General features: G+C 55.3%; 1 protein-coding gene across 1 annotated transcript in view; it reads right to left on the bottom strand.

Annotated features, from left to right (window-relative positions):
• Positions 1–15,844, bottom strand: part of IGSF21 (immunoglobin superfamily member 21) — a 236,459-nt gene that overhangs the window by 22,118 nt on the left and 198,497 nt on the right. The window lies entirely within an intron of this gene.

Raw genomic sequence — 15,844 nt, 5'->3', positions numbered from 1 at the left:
GAGCCGCCATCAGTGACAAGAGAGATAAACGCAGCGTCTGTGCTCATATGGGCTGCGACGGGCCCTTTTATGCGGCAGCTGCTGAGCCGAGCCCACCACCCCCCCAAACTTGAAAGTGACTGTGAGAGCCCCCGAGCGGATGCCATGGCGAGGGCTCGGGCCCTGGGGTCCTGGTCATTGCTGGATCCTCCCCACCCTGAGATGGGGCCTGTCTGAGTGGAGCCGGCTGGGAAGGGGCCGTGGCTTGCTGGCTGCGGGTGTGATCAGCCCACTCCGCCTCCCTCTCTGCAGGGAGCTGGCTGGAAGCTCCCGCTCACCTGCCTCGCCCCTCCCCTGCCAGCTGTTGTGCTTTCGCAGTGGTGAGAAGATAAAATTAACAACCCCAACTGGAGGCTCTGGCTGACTGCTCTGGGGGAGCAGGGGGGTGCCGGGGTAGGGGGGCAGCTTGCAAGGCAGCGAATCAGGGAGCCTGGGCGGAGCGGGATCCAGCTCAGGTTAATGCTGATGGAGAAAGAAAATCCTACGCACACTTACAACACTTACAGGGGTAGCGGGAGGCCAGGCGGCAGGTTTTGTGTTGGATCTGCCTTTGTATCCTAGCGCTATTTTCTACACTGGCCCTTTAACCTGGTGGTTCTCAAAGTGTGTTCCCTGGACCAGCAGCATCAGTGTCACCTGGGAGCTTATTATTAATAGGAATGCAGATCCTTAAGTCTCATTCCAGGTCTGCCCAACTCAGGCAGAGTGGAGTCCTGCAGTCTGGGCTTTAACGAGCCCTCTAGGTGATTCTAACGCAAGTTCCTGTGTGTGAACCATTGCCTTTCCCCACGTCGTAAGCTTCAGTTGGCTCATCTCTAAATTAGGGATGATAAGAACCACTTGATGGTGCTGTTGTGTGAACTTGGTCCATAGTAGGTGCTCAGTAAATGGTAGTGAAGATTGTACCTCACAGGGAAGGAAAGGCTCAGGGGAATTGGAGACCCTCAAAGGGGCCACCCCAGGCCTCAGCAGAAGGGGCATACATAGAACTCTCCGGAGCTTCCCTGGCTCTCTGCACTGATTGGGTCAAAGGGCCTCACATCCCCAAAGCCCCGCCCCCACAGCTGTGCCTCTTTCTACTCGTGCCTGGATTGGCTGCTTGTCAACGTTCCCGATTTTCCGATTGGCCTCCTAAGCCAGCAGTGCCACGTGGACCCTTCCCGCCCTGGGGTTTGCTGGCTGGAAGCCGCCTGCCCCTCAGCCCGTGGGTGGCCGCTGCGTGTGACCGCCTCCGCTCTTCCCCGCCACCGCAGTTTATGTGGCAATAGAGCGAACGTGTGTGAGCCCCACGACAGGTGCCACAGCCGCACAGATGAAATCTATGGGGTGTAACACGGATCCGTTTTAAATAGCAGCAAGGCTGGCCAATTTGAGGGCTGTTTTCAATATATCCCAGAGGTGTGTATTACACACATGGGCAATTTCACCAGGTACCATATTTGCAGCTTTATGAGAGAAGCCTCCGGAAGCCCATGGAAGCTCGGGGAGGCGAGTGGGGAGGCACGTTCAGAGCAGAGCGGTGGCAGAGGCACCCAGCTCCCCACAAGCTGAGCATTGCCCTCCCCTGACCCCAGAGCAGGCAGCGGGCGGAGCCCTGTCCATCTTCCCCGAGCGTGGGAAACCTCTGTCCCTTCCAGCAGAGCCGTGTCCCTCCCAGCACCGGGCCTCGGCGTTCTGGGGCTTAGAACTGTCCTTCCTGGCCCAGGGCCTGGGAAACCCGGCTCCGAGGCCACAGCCCTTCCTCTGAGAAGCGGTGTGTCCTTGAGGCAGCGTGTCCTTGCTGGGCTTCTGGGGCCCCATGCATAGGACGAGGATGACGGCGGTGTCTGTCTCAGTTTGGGGTGCGTGGGGCGCACACAGTCCATTCTAGTTGTTACAGCTTTTTTAGTTTGTTACCGCGTCTGGGGAAGGGCGTTCGCTGGGAACAGGGGCTGAAGGTTCTGTCCAGGCCTTGCCACTGACTTTCCATGTGACCTGGCCCGTCGCTTCCCCGCCCTGGGCCTCAGTTTCCTCATTTAAACGGTGAGGGGTGCAGGCAGACAACGTGCAAGGGTCCACTCATTCCCCAGCATTCGACAGGGGTAAGGAGGCCACGTGCTTCCACTCGGTCAGTGCCCTGGGCCACCCAGCCTCCTGCGTCGCTGCACGGGCAGCTCCGGCCAACCTCCCCGCAGAGCCCCAGACCCCCCGCTGCACCCCCACCCCTGGCCCGGAGCCTCCTTCCAGGGGCGATCTCCCAGGGGACGCTGCGGCCGCAGCCTTTCCTGTCCTATTGGCATTTGGGGACTGATTTCCTGCGTCTGAGAGCAAGTAAATCATTCTTGCCGCTGCTTCTCATACAGCAACGCCCAGGGGAGCCTAGGGCGGGGAGGAGCCGTAGGGGATGGCATCTTGTGGGAGGGAACGGTGCATTTTTTCCTCCTTGACACAGCACTAGGGAAATTTCCAAATCTACCAAAATATTCAGATAATTGTGCAAGGAACACTCACATACCCATCGCCCAGGTTCCACGATGAATGCTTAACTCCAGCTGCCTTATTGAACATCTCCTGGGGTGTGTCTTTTAAAAGAGCTGGGTGAGGCGGAGCAAAGTCTCATTCCTAAAGGGACAGAACTGCCACCCTGGGCAGAGGGCTCGATTTGGGGGGGAGAGGATCTCGCAGCCCCTGCTCCTGTGGCTCCTCCCCTGGCCTTGCCGCAGCCCCATGTGCTGGGGCCTTGGCCTCGAATGCACTGTTGTTCCCAGGAAGAGCCCTCCCACCATCCTCTTTGTTCCCCAGTCCCCAGGCTGCAGCAGGGAGCTTCCCCTAGACCATCTGTGGGCACAGGCTCCCCATGCCCAGCGGATGGCATCTCTGGATTCAGGGCCCTGCTGTGCCCTTAGGACTGGGCACAGCACTGGGACCTTACGAGCTGCCCACGTTCGTATCCTGGCTCTGCCACTACTCGCTGGGTGACTTGGGAAGTCACTCATCCTCGCTGTGCTTCATTTGTAAAATGGGATCATCATAGTATTACTATCTACTTAATAGGGTTCTTATGGGCATTATGTACAGTACTTAGGCCTGCTTGGCACCTGCCAAGCACTGAATGAATGTCACCCTCTTGTGGCTATTGCTGTCATGAGTGCGGTAGCCCTTCCTGCCCCTCCCCCATGCCTTGGTTCTGGCCGTGCAGGGGTGCTCCCCGCTTGCTGTGCTCCCTGCCCTGCACCGTTGCCTACCGAGCTCCTTCTGCCTGCAGCGCCTCCTGTCCTACCTCCCCAGCCTCCCAGGCCCAGCTCCACGCTGCCTCCCCCATGAAGTCCTCTGTATGCCTCCCTCCGGAGCAGACTCACTCCTGGGAACTCCCACATCACTCAGCTCATATGCTAGTCTTCCCCCACTGTCCCGATTTCCCCTCTGCTGGAATTCTGGAAACCTCTGCCCTTCTCCATCTCCCCCATCATTCATGGGCTCCTTGGGGGCAGACACTGGGCCTTGTGTCCCTCTTCTTGTCCCCAGAGCAGAGTGGTCAGGCCCTGGGTTCAGAGGGAGGGGCTGGGAATCTCCACGTGGTCACTCACTAGCCAATCTCTGAGCCTCAGTTTCCTCTTCGGTAAAATGGGAGTAACAAGAATCACTATTAATACCTCAGCAGTTGTCGTGAGAACGAAACAAAAGAATGCTCACGAAGAACTTGGTATAATGCCTGGCACACAGTAGGCACTCAGTCAGCGCTAGCTTTTTATTGCTCCTAGGGAGCGAGTGACATAATCCCACCACCTCATGTGTGGGTGGAGGAAACTGAGTCCAGGGGTCCGGGGCAGGTTGGCAGCAGAGCAAGGGCTTCTGAGTCCCAGGCCAAGCCAACTCACAGTGTAATCTTGGCCTCAGTTTCCCCTCCTGTACACGAGGCAGTGGGATCACTTCCCTCTCCCCGAGAGTGTGTACGAGCAGCATCCTTCCAGGGGCGGCTCGTGGCCTCCCACCCCCGCCGGTCCCTGCTCTCCCAGCTCTTGCTACAGCTCTGTTAACACCTGTAACCTCAGCCTCCTGCCTGCTCCTTAAATCACCGGCCTGAGGCACTGCAGCTTCGACAGCCACATATCACTTGTAATTAAAGGGCCTGTCCCAGGGAGGGGAAGTTTACCTTCTGCCGGAGCCACTAAATCCAGCTCCCAGTGGTGGAGAGGATAAAGCATCCTACTGACCCAACACTTGTCAAGGTTTAATGATGCGCCTGCGGCCTGCTGTGCCCGGGAGGGTGGAGCCCATGCAACTCTGGAACAAGAGGCGAGCCCTGGACACAGAGAAGGTCCAGGGAATTGTGAGGGCCCCAGGGGGCTGCAGCCATCTGCCTGGAGTGTTCCAGGGAGCCGATGAGTCCTCATCTTGGCTCAGGAGGGCATGATGGGCCATCCCGGGAGAGGCTGTAGGGAGGCTCCAGAGACAGGAGATCCGTTTAGACATAAACTCTGGCACTTACTCCCTGTGTGACTTTGGGCAAGTTACTTAACCTCTCTGAGCCTCAGTTTTCTCAATTATTAAAATGGGAATAATAGAAGTACCCACCTCCTTGGGGGTGTGAGGATTAAATGAATTCATATATGTAAAGTGCTTGGAGCAATGTCTGGTCCCTTGTAACTGTGAAACTCACCACGACTATATTAAGTTGTAGCTGTCCTATATTAAAATGGCCACCTCGAGGGAGACGGGGGCTCTCTCAGTCCTTCCCCCGCAGCCGGCACACAGTAGGTGCTCATAAATATTGGGTGAATCAAAGGACTTGTAAGCGTGAGAAATGGATGACAAACGTCTGTCTCCCCGCTAGACTCCAAGTTCCCTGGGAGAAGGGCTAGCGACGGCCAGCTAGTTCCTCGGCTCCGGGGACGACATGCACAAAAGATGTGTCCTGCTCGACTGGGTCATCTGCTTCCTCTGGTCACAGTCAAGGGTCAGAGAGGTTACAGGGCAGACGAGGCTTTGAAGGTCTGGCCTCCGTCCCCACTCAGGGCCCCAGGGCCCCAGGGAGCCACAGCGGCAATCAGAGAATGTCCAAGTTCACACTCTAGGCTTCCTTGTATTAGCAGACTCAGTTTCCTCTTCTGTAAGATGGGGATGCTGGTGCCCCCCTGCTGGCTTCCCGGACTGCTGGGAGGACCTGAGGACGGTGCAGCTCGAACATTTCGTGGTGTCCTTACTGAGCGGAGGCCTGGTACCCGGTAAGGCCCTTGCTCCGGAGGCCCCTGTGGCTGCCCTGTGGCTCCAGGCTGAGAGAGGCTGTCCCTCTGTCCCCCTGTCTTCCTGGCAGCCCCGCGTAGTGGGAAAGTCAGGGCTCCGGCTCCCCGCAGACCTGAGCTCGCACCTGAGCCCCACTCGCTGCTGGGGGATGTTGGGCGTGTCCCCCAGCTTCTCCGAGCATGTGTCCGAGGTGGTGTGGGATCTGCCCTGTGGTGTGCAGGGCAGCGAAGGGACAGCTGAGGGAACGTGCTGAGCCTATTGCTGGGTGCAGAGTGGGCTGCGGTCAAGGGCGCTCCTCCCTGGCAGGGCTGTGTTCAGAGAGGAGGGAGGGAGGGAGGATTCTAGAAGCCCGTCCAGGAGGCAGTCAGCAGGCTTGGACCTCTGGGGCTGGAGCTGGGAAGTGACCGTCCTTGCTAGATGACCCAGTTAGCTCCAAAGTGTTCCTCCGAGCCCCAAACCCATCTGTCTGGCCCCTCTCTGAACTGGCGCTCAGCCGGTGACCCCAGCTGCCGGGGAGGCCCGCGGGCGGGCAGGCGGGCAGGCGAGCAGAGTGGGCGTCCTTCCTCCGGGTCCCTGGCCTGCTCCAGCCACTCACGACAGCAGCGTCTAGTCTCTCAACGCACTCGTGTCCAGCTCGGAGGGTCCTCCCTGCCCCTGCCCCAGTCCTCTGGGCTGCAGCCCCCGCTCTGGCTGGCTCATGGCAGCCCAGCCCAGCCAGCTGTCCCAGGCCCCCTCTGCCCGGCCAGCTGCCCCCTCCGAAGCTCGAAGCAGAGTGAGATCACACGGCCGCATCGGAGCCTCCTCCGAGGACCGTCTCCGTCCAGTGCCAGGTCTGTCGTGTCTCCACATCTGTTCCCACCTTTCCAATTGGTCCCCACGTCCTGTGGCTCCTGCCTGGACAGACCTCTTATGTCTAGCTGCTGCGCTCACCGCCTGAGCCCTGGGCTGGCCCCTGTCTCCCTGCCCTCCCCACTGCCTGCCCTGCCCCAATAACCACGTCAGCGTCCAGGCCGAGAACTTTCTCTGCGCTTAAACGTGCCTCGTACTTCCTCAGTACAACAGTCCAGTGAGGTGGGCAGCTCCACTACCCCCGTTTCCAGACGAGGAAACTGAGGCTTGGAGAGGAAAAGTCACAGTAAGACTGTTGCGGCGGGTGGCGGGGGTGGGGGGAGGACTTGGACTCAGGGCTGCTGCTTCGACAGCACCAGGGTGGGGGCCAGAATTGTCACTGCCTGGCTTAGAGACCTCCCGCTGGGCTGTTGTCACCCTGCAGCTCTGACCTATCCCTGGCCCCACTGACATTCACAGCGTGAGGGTTAGGGCCAAATGAGTGCTCACTGTGCGCTGGGGACACGGTCCTTCCCATGGCTGTCACAGTTCATGCTCCAACAGGGGAGGTGCTGCTGCAATCCACATTTAGCAGATAGGGAAACCGAGGCCCAGGAAGATGAAATAAATTGCCAAAGGTCATGTTCCAGTTAGAGACAAAAGAGTGCATTGTGAATCCTAGTTCCGTCTTACTAGATCTCTGTCCTTGGGCACATTCTCTAACCTCTCAGTTTTCACCCTTGTAAAATGGGGAAAGCCGTAATAGAACCCACCTTAGAGGGTTGTTAGTGGTGATTTAGCAGGTGCTAAGCAGAACAGTGCCCGGTGTGTAGTAAATGCTCAATAAACATTAGCCACCTGCATTGCGTGCGATTAGTGGCTGAACAGGGCAGAAAATTCCTGCCTGAATGCAAAGCCCATACCCCCGGGCACTCCCGACTCTCTCAGGAAGTGAACTCCATTTATGATCAACCTAATTTCATGGAGGGAGAATCCTCCAATGGGGGATTATCCAGCCTCCCCGTTTTCTAGTTTGGAGGAAGTGGGTCATTTGCATGCCACTCACCCAGAGTGCTACTAAGGGGTGCAGGAGAGGGGAGAAGGCTTGGAGCTGGGCCTGGCTTGGGGGAGGAGAGCAGCCCAGATCTGGTCCTCAGACCCTGGGGGCCTCTGGGGTGGAGGGTAGGGGTTTGGGTCCACACATTCTCCCCCTCAATGTCCGGGGAGTTCTCTGCAGCTCTGGCCTGGCTCCCAACCTGCCCACGCCGCCTCCCTTCCTCCTCCTGCAGAGCAGCAGCCTGGCTCCCTGGAGTCTGTGGCCACTGCAATCGCCTGGGGCCAGTTAATGTAATTAGTCCAAACCCAGTAGGTGGCTCATCCACTCCGGTTCTGAGATGGGAAGAAGCTGATCATTTTCCACTCAGCAGGCATCCCGGGGTAAGCAGGGAGCTGAGCTCTGAATCTTGCCTTCCAGCAGCCCTTCCTGGGGACCCCCAAGGGATCTCAGACCAGCAGCCTCCATCCACTGACCTACCCTCCCCCCTGGACCACCATATATACCAGCTGTGCACTGGTTCTGTCTGGGAGATGCCCCATTCCCCCATAACTGTCCTGTGCAGGGCAGGCTTCCTGAGAGGGTTTTCTGCAAACCGAACCCTGTGTTCTCACTGGCATCCTTCAGAGAAGCAGAGCTGTTTCACTTCCGTTCTGCTCAGGCCTGCAGGGGAGCAGCAGCCCTCTAAGGGGGAAGGGTCTACTCTCAGCCCTCAGACCTCCCTATCCCACTTGGAGGTGCAGACAATTCTTCCTAAGTCAAGGGAGCCCTTTGCCACCCTAACACTGGTCCTGGAAATTTGCTCGTTTTTCAAGAGGGGAGCAGTGGGCTGGGATTTCAGAGAATCAGAGTTAAAAAGCAGGAATCCATCTCCCTAGAAACCTAGGTTCTGGCCTGGCCTCATGGAAGTGGGCTCAGCCTCCATCACCCCCCAGAATCTCCTGCACCCTCTTTTCCTCTGGGAGCCCTCACCTGCCCCAGGGTGAGTTTCTTTTAATGAGAAAGCTCAGGAAACTGGTCGCAGGAGAGCTTTGTGTGAACTCATTGCCCAAAGTCTGTGTAACAGTCATACTGGAGGTGTCCATATGGCTCAAAAAAGCATCAGACGTGCATGGGATAGATATATATATGAGTGGAACAGAATAGAGTCCAGAAATAAACCCTCACATTTACAGTCAATTGGTTTTCAGCAAGGATGCCAAGATAATTCAATGAGGATAGAACAGTCTGTTCAACAAATGGTGCTGGGACAACTGGATATCCACATGCAAATGATGAAGTTGGACCCTTCCCCCATGCCATACATAGAAATGAACTCAAAATGCATCATAAACCTGGATGTAAGAGCTAAAAGTATAAAAACTCTTAGAAGAAAAATGTAAGAATAAGTTGTGGTCTTGGGTTAGGCCAAGTCTCCTTAAATACGACAGTAAAATCACAAGTGACAAAAGAAAACGTAGGTAAACTGGACTTCATTTAAATTAAAACATTAAAAAAAAAGAAATTAAAACAGTTTATCTTTCAAAGGACACCATCAAGGAAGTGAAGACAACCTACACAAAAGGAGAAAACCATGCAAATTATATGCCTGATAAAAAGCTTCCATCTAGATTAGATAAAGAATTCTTACAACTCAATAATAAAAAGACAAATAACTCAATTGAAAATGTCCAAAGGATCTGAATAGGTATTCTCCAAAGAAGATACCCAAAGGGCACAAATGCACATGAAAAGATGCTCAATATCATTGGCCATGAGGAACATGCACATCAAAATGATAATGAGATACCAGTTCACATCCACGGGGATGACTGTATTAAAAAAGACAGATAATAACAAGTGTTGGCAAAGATGTGGAGAAACTGGAACTCTCATATGCTGCTGGTGGGAATATCAAACGGTGCAGCCAGTGTGGAAAACTGTCTGGCAGTCCCCCAAAAGGGTAAAGGGAGAGTCACCATTTGACTCAGCAAGTCCACTTCTAGATACATACCCAAGAGAATTGAAACCACACATTCACACAGATGTTTGTAACAGCATTATTCATGGTAGCCAAAAAGTGGAAACGACTCAGATGTCCATCCACTGAAGAATGTTTAAGCAAATGTGGTCTAGCCATACAGTGGAATATCATTCAGCATTGAAAAGGATTAAAGCGCTGCTATGTGCTGCAACCTAGATGAACCTTGAAAATACTAAGCTAAGTGAAAGAAGCCAGTTGCAAAAGGCCATTTACATGAAATACCCACAATTGGTAAATCCATGGAGACAGAAAGGAGGTCAGTGGTTGCCTAGGACTGAGCAGGGAGGGCCAACGTGGCCTGGGGAGGGACGGCTAATGGTACACGGTTTCTCTGGGGGTGACGGAAATGTTCTAAAATTGATATGGTGGTGGCTACACAAGTGTGAATATGCTAAAAACCACTGCATTATATTCTTTTTTTTTTTTTTTTTTTTGAGACAGAGTCTCACTCTGTTGCCCAGGCTAGAGTGAGTGCCGTGGCGTCAGCCTAGCTCACAGCAACCTCAAACTCCTGGGCTCAAGCGATCCTCCTGCCTCAGCCTCCCGAGTAGCTGGGACTACAGGCATGCACCACCATGCCCGGCTAATTTTTTCTATATGTATTTTTAGCTGTCCATATAATTTCTTTCTATTTTTAGTAGAGATGGGGTCTCACTCTTGCTCAGGCTGGTCTCGAACTCCTGAGCTCAAACGATCCGCCCACCTCGGCCTCCCAGAGTGCTAGGATTACAGGCGTGAGCCACCACGCCCGGCCTGCATTATATTCTTTAAATGAGTGAATTATATGTTATGTAAATTAAATCTCAATAAAACCTTTTTTAAAAAAAAGTAAGGAAGAAAGCATCAGGCACATTTAATAAAAAATCTGTAGAACATACCAAAAAAACCAAACCAAAACAAAACAAACTAGACATGTCATGCAAATTTCATTAATAGCTGTCCTTTGGGGTGGGAGCTGCGGCCCAGGCTCCAGACTTGGGAAGCATGTGGTGGGGTTTGGTGCCGCTCTGGCCTCAGGATCCAAAAGTTACTTCATCTGCCAACCTTGCTTGGAAGCCTCCAGAAGAGAGGTTCTCGAGATAGACTATTTCATTAATGCTTCTCAATACTTTGTGAGTCTTGCCTCCCTACTCAGTGGTAAACTTCTAGAAGAGCAGGATGGTTCTATACCCCTGTTCTGCTGCTGGGTGACCCAGGCAGATGATGTCTCGGTCTCTTCATCTATCAAAGGGGAAGATGGTAGTACCCACCTTGCAGAGCTTTTGTGGGTGTTCAGTGAGTTAACACTCGAAGAGCTTAGCACGGTGCTGGGACAGCAGTCCATGCTCAGTGAAGGGTGACCCATGTGGCCGGGGTCAGAGAGTGTCGGCTTCAGAGTCAGACACTGAATCTTGGTCTGCTGCATCCTGGCTCAGTTACTACTGTGGGCTGAACTGTGTCCCAAAGATGGGATGTTGAAATCCTAACGCCCAGTCCCTGTGAATGTAACCTTATTTGGAAATAGAGTCTTTGCAGATGTAATAAAGTTAAGATGAAGTCATACTGGATCAGGGTGGCCTCTAATCCAATGACCGGTGTTCTTATAAGAAGAAAATCTGGACACAGAGACACAGCTCTAGAGAGAACGCCATGCGATGATGGGGCAGAGATTGGAGTGATGCAGCTACAAGCTGGGGACCACCGAGGATGGCCGGCAACCACCAGAGGCGAGGAGAGAGGCGAGGAATGATCTTCCCCTTGCAGAGGGACAGGGCTCTGCTGGCACCCTGACTTCAGACTTCCAGCCCCTGGAACCGTAAGACAGGACGTTTCTGCTGTTTTAAGCCACCCAGTTTGTGGTCATTCGCCATGGGCTGCCCTAGGGACCTCACACATCGACCAAGGCTCGGTTTCCACACCTGCACCATGCACCCATCTCCCCTTATAGAACCTAAGTGCATGACGCAAGGGCTTCGTCTTGTCCTCACTGTGTCCCCAGCACCTAGAACCGTGCTTGGCACCTGGGAGACGCTCGGTAAGCAGTTGCTGAATCATGTGCCTGAACAAGTGAAGTCCCCACGGTTCACCTTCAGGTGTCACTTTCTCAGAGAGGCCTCACTGGCCACCCTATTTAAAACTGGCCACCCACTCCCCCTGGGTTGTTCCTGACTCACTTCACCACCCTCTGACATCCCAGATATTCTATCTCTTTGCTCACTCACCCTCTGCCTCCCTTACTGCCCTGTCCGTGAGGACGGAGCGTCTTTGTCCATCTTGTTCACTGTAAACTCCAATGCCTACAACAGTGCCTGGAACGTAAGAGTTGCTCAATAAATATTTGTTAGATAAATGAACAAATGAATGCAAAGTAGAACACCCATGAACGTGGGCATCCAAGACACTTTATAATATAGATGAACAAAAAAAATTCAGATATTCTTTTTATTGGACAGGAAAGTTCCATACTAGACTGTCCATGTCAAAAGAGGGCATTGGGATTTGGCCCGGGTCTGCTGGACTCCAAGTTCAGTGCTCCTTTCAGAGGGTTGGAGAAGTGGGGAGGCCCTGGGTAGCAGCGGATGAGAGAAGCAACATGGGGAGGGGCGCAGGAGTGGAGAAGCGAGGGCGTGGATGGCGCTTCCTCCCAGACTCTGCAGGCCCCGAAGGGCAGGGCCGACCCACCGTCCTGTGGCAGTTTTGAGCGCCAAGTGCTTCTATTAGTAGTGCTCTGTCTTAACAAGGTCCCCACTCTCTCCACTCTGTCCCCACCCCATGCTTGTTGACGCTGGCATTGCTCGTGGCCTTTGTGTCGGAGGTAGGCATATTTCCCCTGGGAGTTGGGGTTGCTCTGGACTGGGGCAGGCCTGGCGGGACCCTCGCTCTGTCTCTCACGTGGGTGGGTCCCTTGAACTCTCGGAGCCTCTGTTCTGTCATCTGTAAAATGGGGTGACCCCCTCCAAGGGCTCCTTTCGAAAGACGGACGGTGGGCTGAGCCCTGAGCACAGCGCCAGCACGCAGGAGGCGGCCTTGGTTACCAGCTGTGGGTTGAAAGTCCCCACTGGGTGGCAGAGAAACCTGCCCCTTGTCATTCTAGAGGAATCAGAATGGCTTCTGCGGGGGTAGGGGTGGGGCGTCTGCCCCTCACAACATTTAATTGATTGTAGCAGCACACCCTTAACATGCTTCCTCTCCCATAACCTGCACCCCGAGAAGAACTTTCCAAATCCTTCCATGACTGTGTATAATGCGTTCCTGGGGCCCAGTACGCAGCTCTCAAATTGGCTTACAATTTATCTGCAGCTCGGATAAAAACATTTTAATGACTGTGTGCAGCACACACCCTTGGTGTCACCCACAGGGCTCCCAAATGTCTTTCCCCACCACATAGCGGGATGTTATAGGCGTGAAATTACAGCCGCTCTCGCATTCCGATCTCCGCCCGGAGGCCTCTGGAAATGGCTGCGTTAGGATGTGCGGATGCGGGCGCGGTGGGGGCAGGCCGGGCGCTCGGCGCTGGTGGAACCGCTCTGTACTCCGATGTGGGGAGACCCCGAGCCCAGTCCTCAGCTCCCCCCTCCCCCTTTCCCCAGGTCCTGACCCCAAATTGGGGAGGGGCTGGCTTGCCCCACTTTTAGCTGCCACCGTCCTTACAGCACAAAGGAGACCCGGCGTTCGATGGCCTCTGCTCACCTGGAGGGAGGTCTTTGTGGGTGAGCGCGATGTCACAGATACTGACCAGAAGTGACAAAACGATGCCTGGATTTTGATTTTTGAAGCCTGCTTTGAAATATATTTGAAGGAGAAGGTCACGCAGGTGGGCAGAAGAGCACAGTTTCAAACCTTTCTACTGTGCCCAGTGTTTAACTGACTGGATTGCTATTTGTCATCAGAGATACTATGTATTGATCACCCGAACGTGCCAGGCTGGGGACCCGGAACCGTCTGCTCTGCGGATGACCTCATTTAACCCTGCAACCTCGGCCAAGGCACGGCCTCCTCTGAGCCGGGTCTGTGCAGCGGACTCAGCACTGCTGACTCCCAGGCCCCCACGGCTGACGGATGGCAGGAGGTGCCGTAGGAAACGCTCCCCAGTGGCAGCCTCGCCGCGGGGACCTCGGTGAGCTACGGAATCCACGCCGCTCTGAGACAGAGATAATCGTCCCCCATAGGGCCCTTTCCCCTCCCTGAGCCTCAGTCTCCTCCTCCGTGAATTGGGGATAATAGCAATACCGACCCGTGGGGCTGGGTAGCGGGGTGGGTGACGTGCTCAGTGTGATAGAACTTTGGAATTGGCACAAATCGGGCAAGTGTGCGGCGCTACCGTCACCATCACACTTGGGACATAGGCCAGCTCCTTCCCGGTGTGTGGTGCCGGGACACACAGACCTTCAGAGCTGAAGCCGGGGGAGGGCGCGTAGGTAGAGGCCACTGTCACCGCCACTCCCAGACACACTCAGGGAGCCAGGGCGCGTGAGCCGTGTTCCCCGAACATCCATTCCCCACACTGGCGTGAGACCCCATGGCGTCATGAATAGTGCACTTCTCTGTGCTGGGGCTGAAACCGAGAGCCGGAGAGGGGCAGCCCCAGCTGTGTGCGGGAGCGGGCGGGCTGGAGACAGCCACGGCAGAAACAACGAGGTCCAGCCCATGGGGCTCTTCCACGGGGCCGCTCGCTGGGCTGAGTGTGTTGCAAACCTTACAACCACCATAGGCGGAAGGCCTCCTTATCCCCATTTTACAGATGGGGAAACTGAGGCCCAGAGAGGCTAACGGACCTAAGGTCACATGGTGGATGTGGCATTTGGACCCAAGCCAATATGTCCTTAAATTCCATGCTGAAGGGATGGGGGCAGCCTCCTGGGTCTGGGGCAAGGTAAGTGAGCATTGGAAGGAGGGAGGAAAAGTACATTTGTACGTGGAAAAGAATATAGACACAGATGTGAACATATAGAGAGACAGATACAGCTATCAGTGTATAGACATATGCACAATTGGTATTTTCTGGAAATACCTAGACATTTAGACCAATGGTTCTCAAAGCGTGGCCTCGGGGAACACGTGAGAAGTGCGGATTCTCAGGCCCTGGCCCAGACCTGCTGCATCAGAAGCCCTGGGGCCGGGACCCAGCTGTCTGCATTTAACGAGCCTCCAGGCCGTTCTGATGGAGGCTCAAGACTGAGAACTGCTGGTCCCAGTCACAGGCTTTGGACTCGGCTGTTGCAACCCGACAAGTCACTTCCCATCCCTGAGCCCAGCTCGCCTCACACAACAGGGACCCTAATGTCTTCTGGTTCACGGGGCGGCTGTCACGAGGACTCTAAAGGTAACGCCTGTGAAGCCAGAAGCTCACGCACTGTCAGGCACATGCCAGGGAAGACCGACGACAGAGTGATCTCTGAGCAGTGGGACAGCCAGGGGACGTGCTGTCATGGGTGGGTGCTGTGCCAGGGACAATCCTGCTGGGGACACCCAGAATTTCCCGGGGTCGGCCTTGGAAGGTGGGGGTTGCAGCCCTGGCCCTGCTCCGCCTGGGCCCTCCTAGAAGCCTCAGCCTCCTGCAGAGGTCACAGGGCCCCATCGGATTCCCGGTGTGGCCAGCCCAGGGGTGGGGACAGGGGAGCTCCTAGTTCATGTGTCAGGAGCTGACCAGTGAGCGAGCGGATGCGGGAGGGAGGCTTTTCCTGGCAATGCCACCTCCCGCGTCACGGCTCCACCAGGAAGGCAGGACGCAGCAAGGGCTGCCGCTGCGGGATCGATGTCCCTCTGGAGGTCTGGCCTTTGGACGTTTTCAATTTCTCCCTAAGCAGCGGCTTTCAACGGGGCCTTTATATTTTCACTGATTGCCCAAGTACAGCAAGCTTTGCTTTCCTGGTAGATATTATTTGGTAAGAAAATCAGAGAACACAGAGCCCAGAGCTGAGGCCAAGTCCCCAGCACCCTCGAGGCAGAGCTGGAATCGAGGGCGTATCTGACAAGACCTGGTGGGGGCTGCTGAGACCATTCAGAGCAACACTCTTGTTGTACAAATAGGGAAACTGAGGCTGGGTGGGGGTTGACTTGCCCAAGGACCCAGCCCAGCTAGAGGCAGACAATAGTCTTACTATGCCCATTTTACAGATGCATAAATGGAGGCATGGAGACAGGGTCAGAATCCAGGAGACCCAGCCCAGAGAGCTTTCTAATTCATCGCCTGGTTCCCTCACACCTGCAGAAAGGCCTTGGGAGGTACAGGGAGGGGAGCTCTGGCCGAGGGGCAGAATCCTTCTCTCTGCAGCAGGTGTGCCCTGGGGCTGAGATGCTATCTCATGCTCCCTGGGGAGGCTCTGGGCTGCCCACCATAGGAGCACCCTCCCTCACGGCACTGCCCCCGGGTGTTTCTACTGGCAGGGTTCTTGGGGAAGGTGTGCCCGCAGCTGGTGGCACAGTGCCCGGCACTTCCTTCCCTGTGGCCTCACCAGGTCTCAGAGCCTGGAGCTGGGTGGCCCCTGAATGATCCGCTAGGTCTGTATCCGATGCCCATCTTTCAGCAGTGGAAACTGAGGCCCAGAGACCGCGATAGCCTGCTGCCCCCCAGGGACCTCCCATTCCTCCTGCAGTCCCTCACTCGTTCCCATCGAGGTGTCAGAGCCCCTCGAGACTCAGCTTTGCCTCCTCCCAGCGCTGGGAGGAGAAGGGGCTCCCCAGAGGACACCCCTGGG

Source organism: Eulemur rufifrons, chromosome 8 (genome assembly GCF_041146395.1).
Source record: "Eulemur rufifrons isolate Redbay chromosome 8, OSU_ERuf_1, whole genome shotgun sequence".
Classification (NCBI taxonomy): Eukaryota; Metazoa; Chordata; class Mammalia; order Primates; family Lemuridae; genus Eulemur; species Eulemur rufifrons.
The sequence above is the reverse complement of the archived record's forward strand: the minus strand, read 5'-3'. Positions and strand labels throughout refer to the sequence as shown.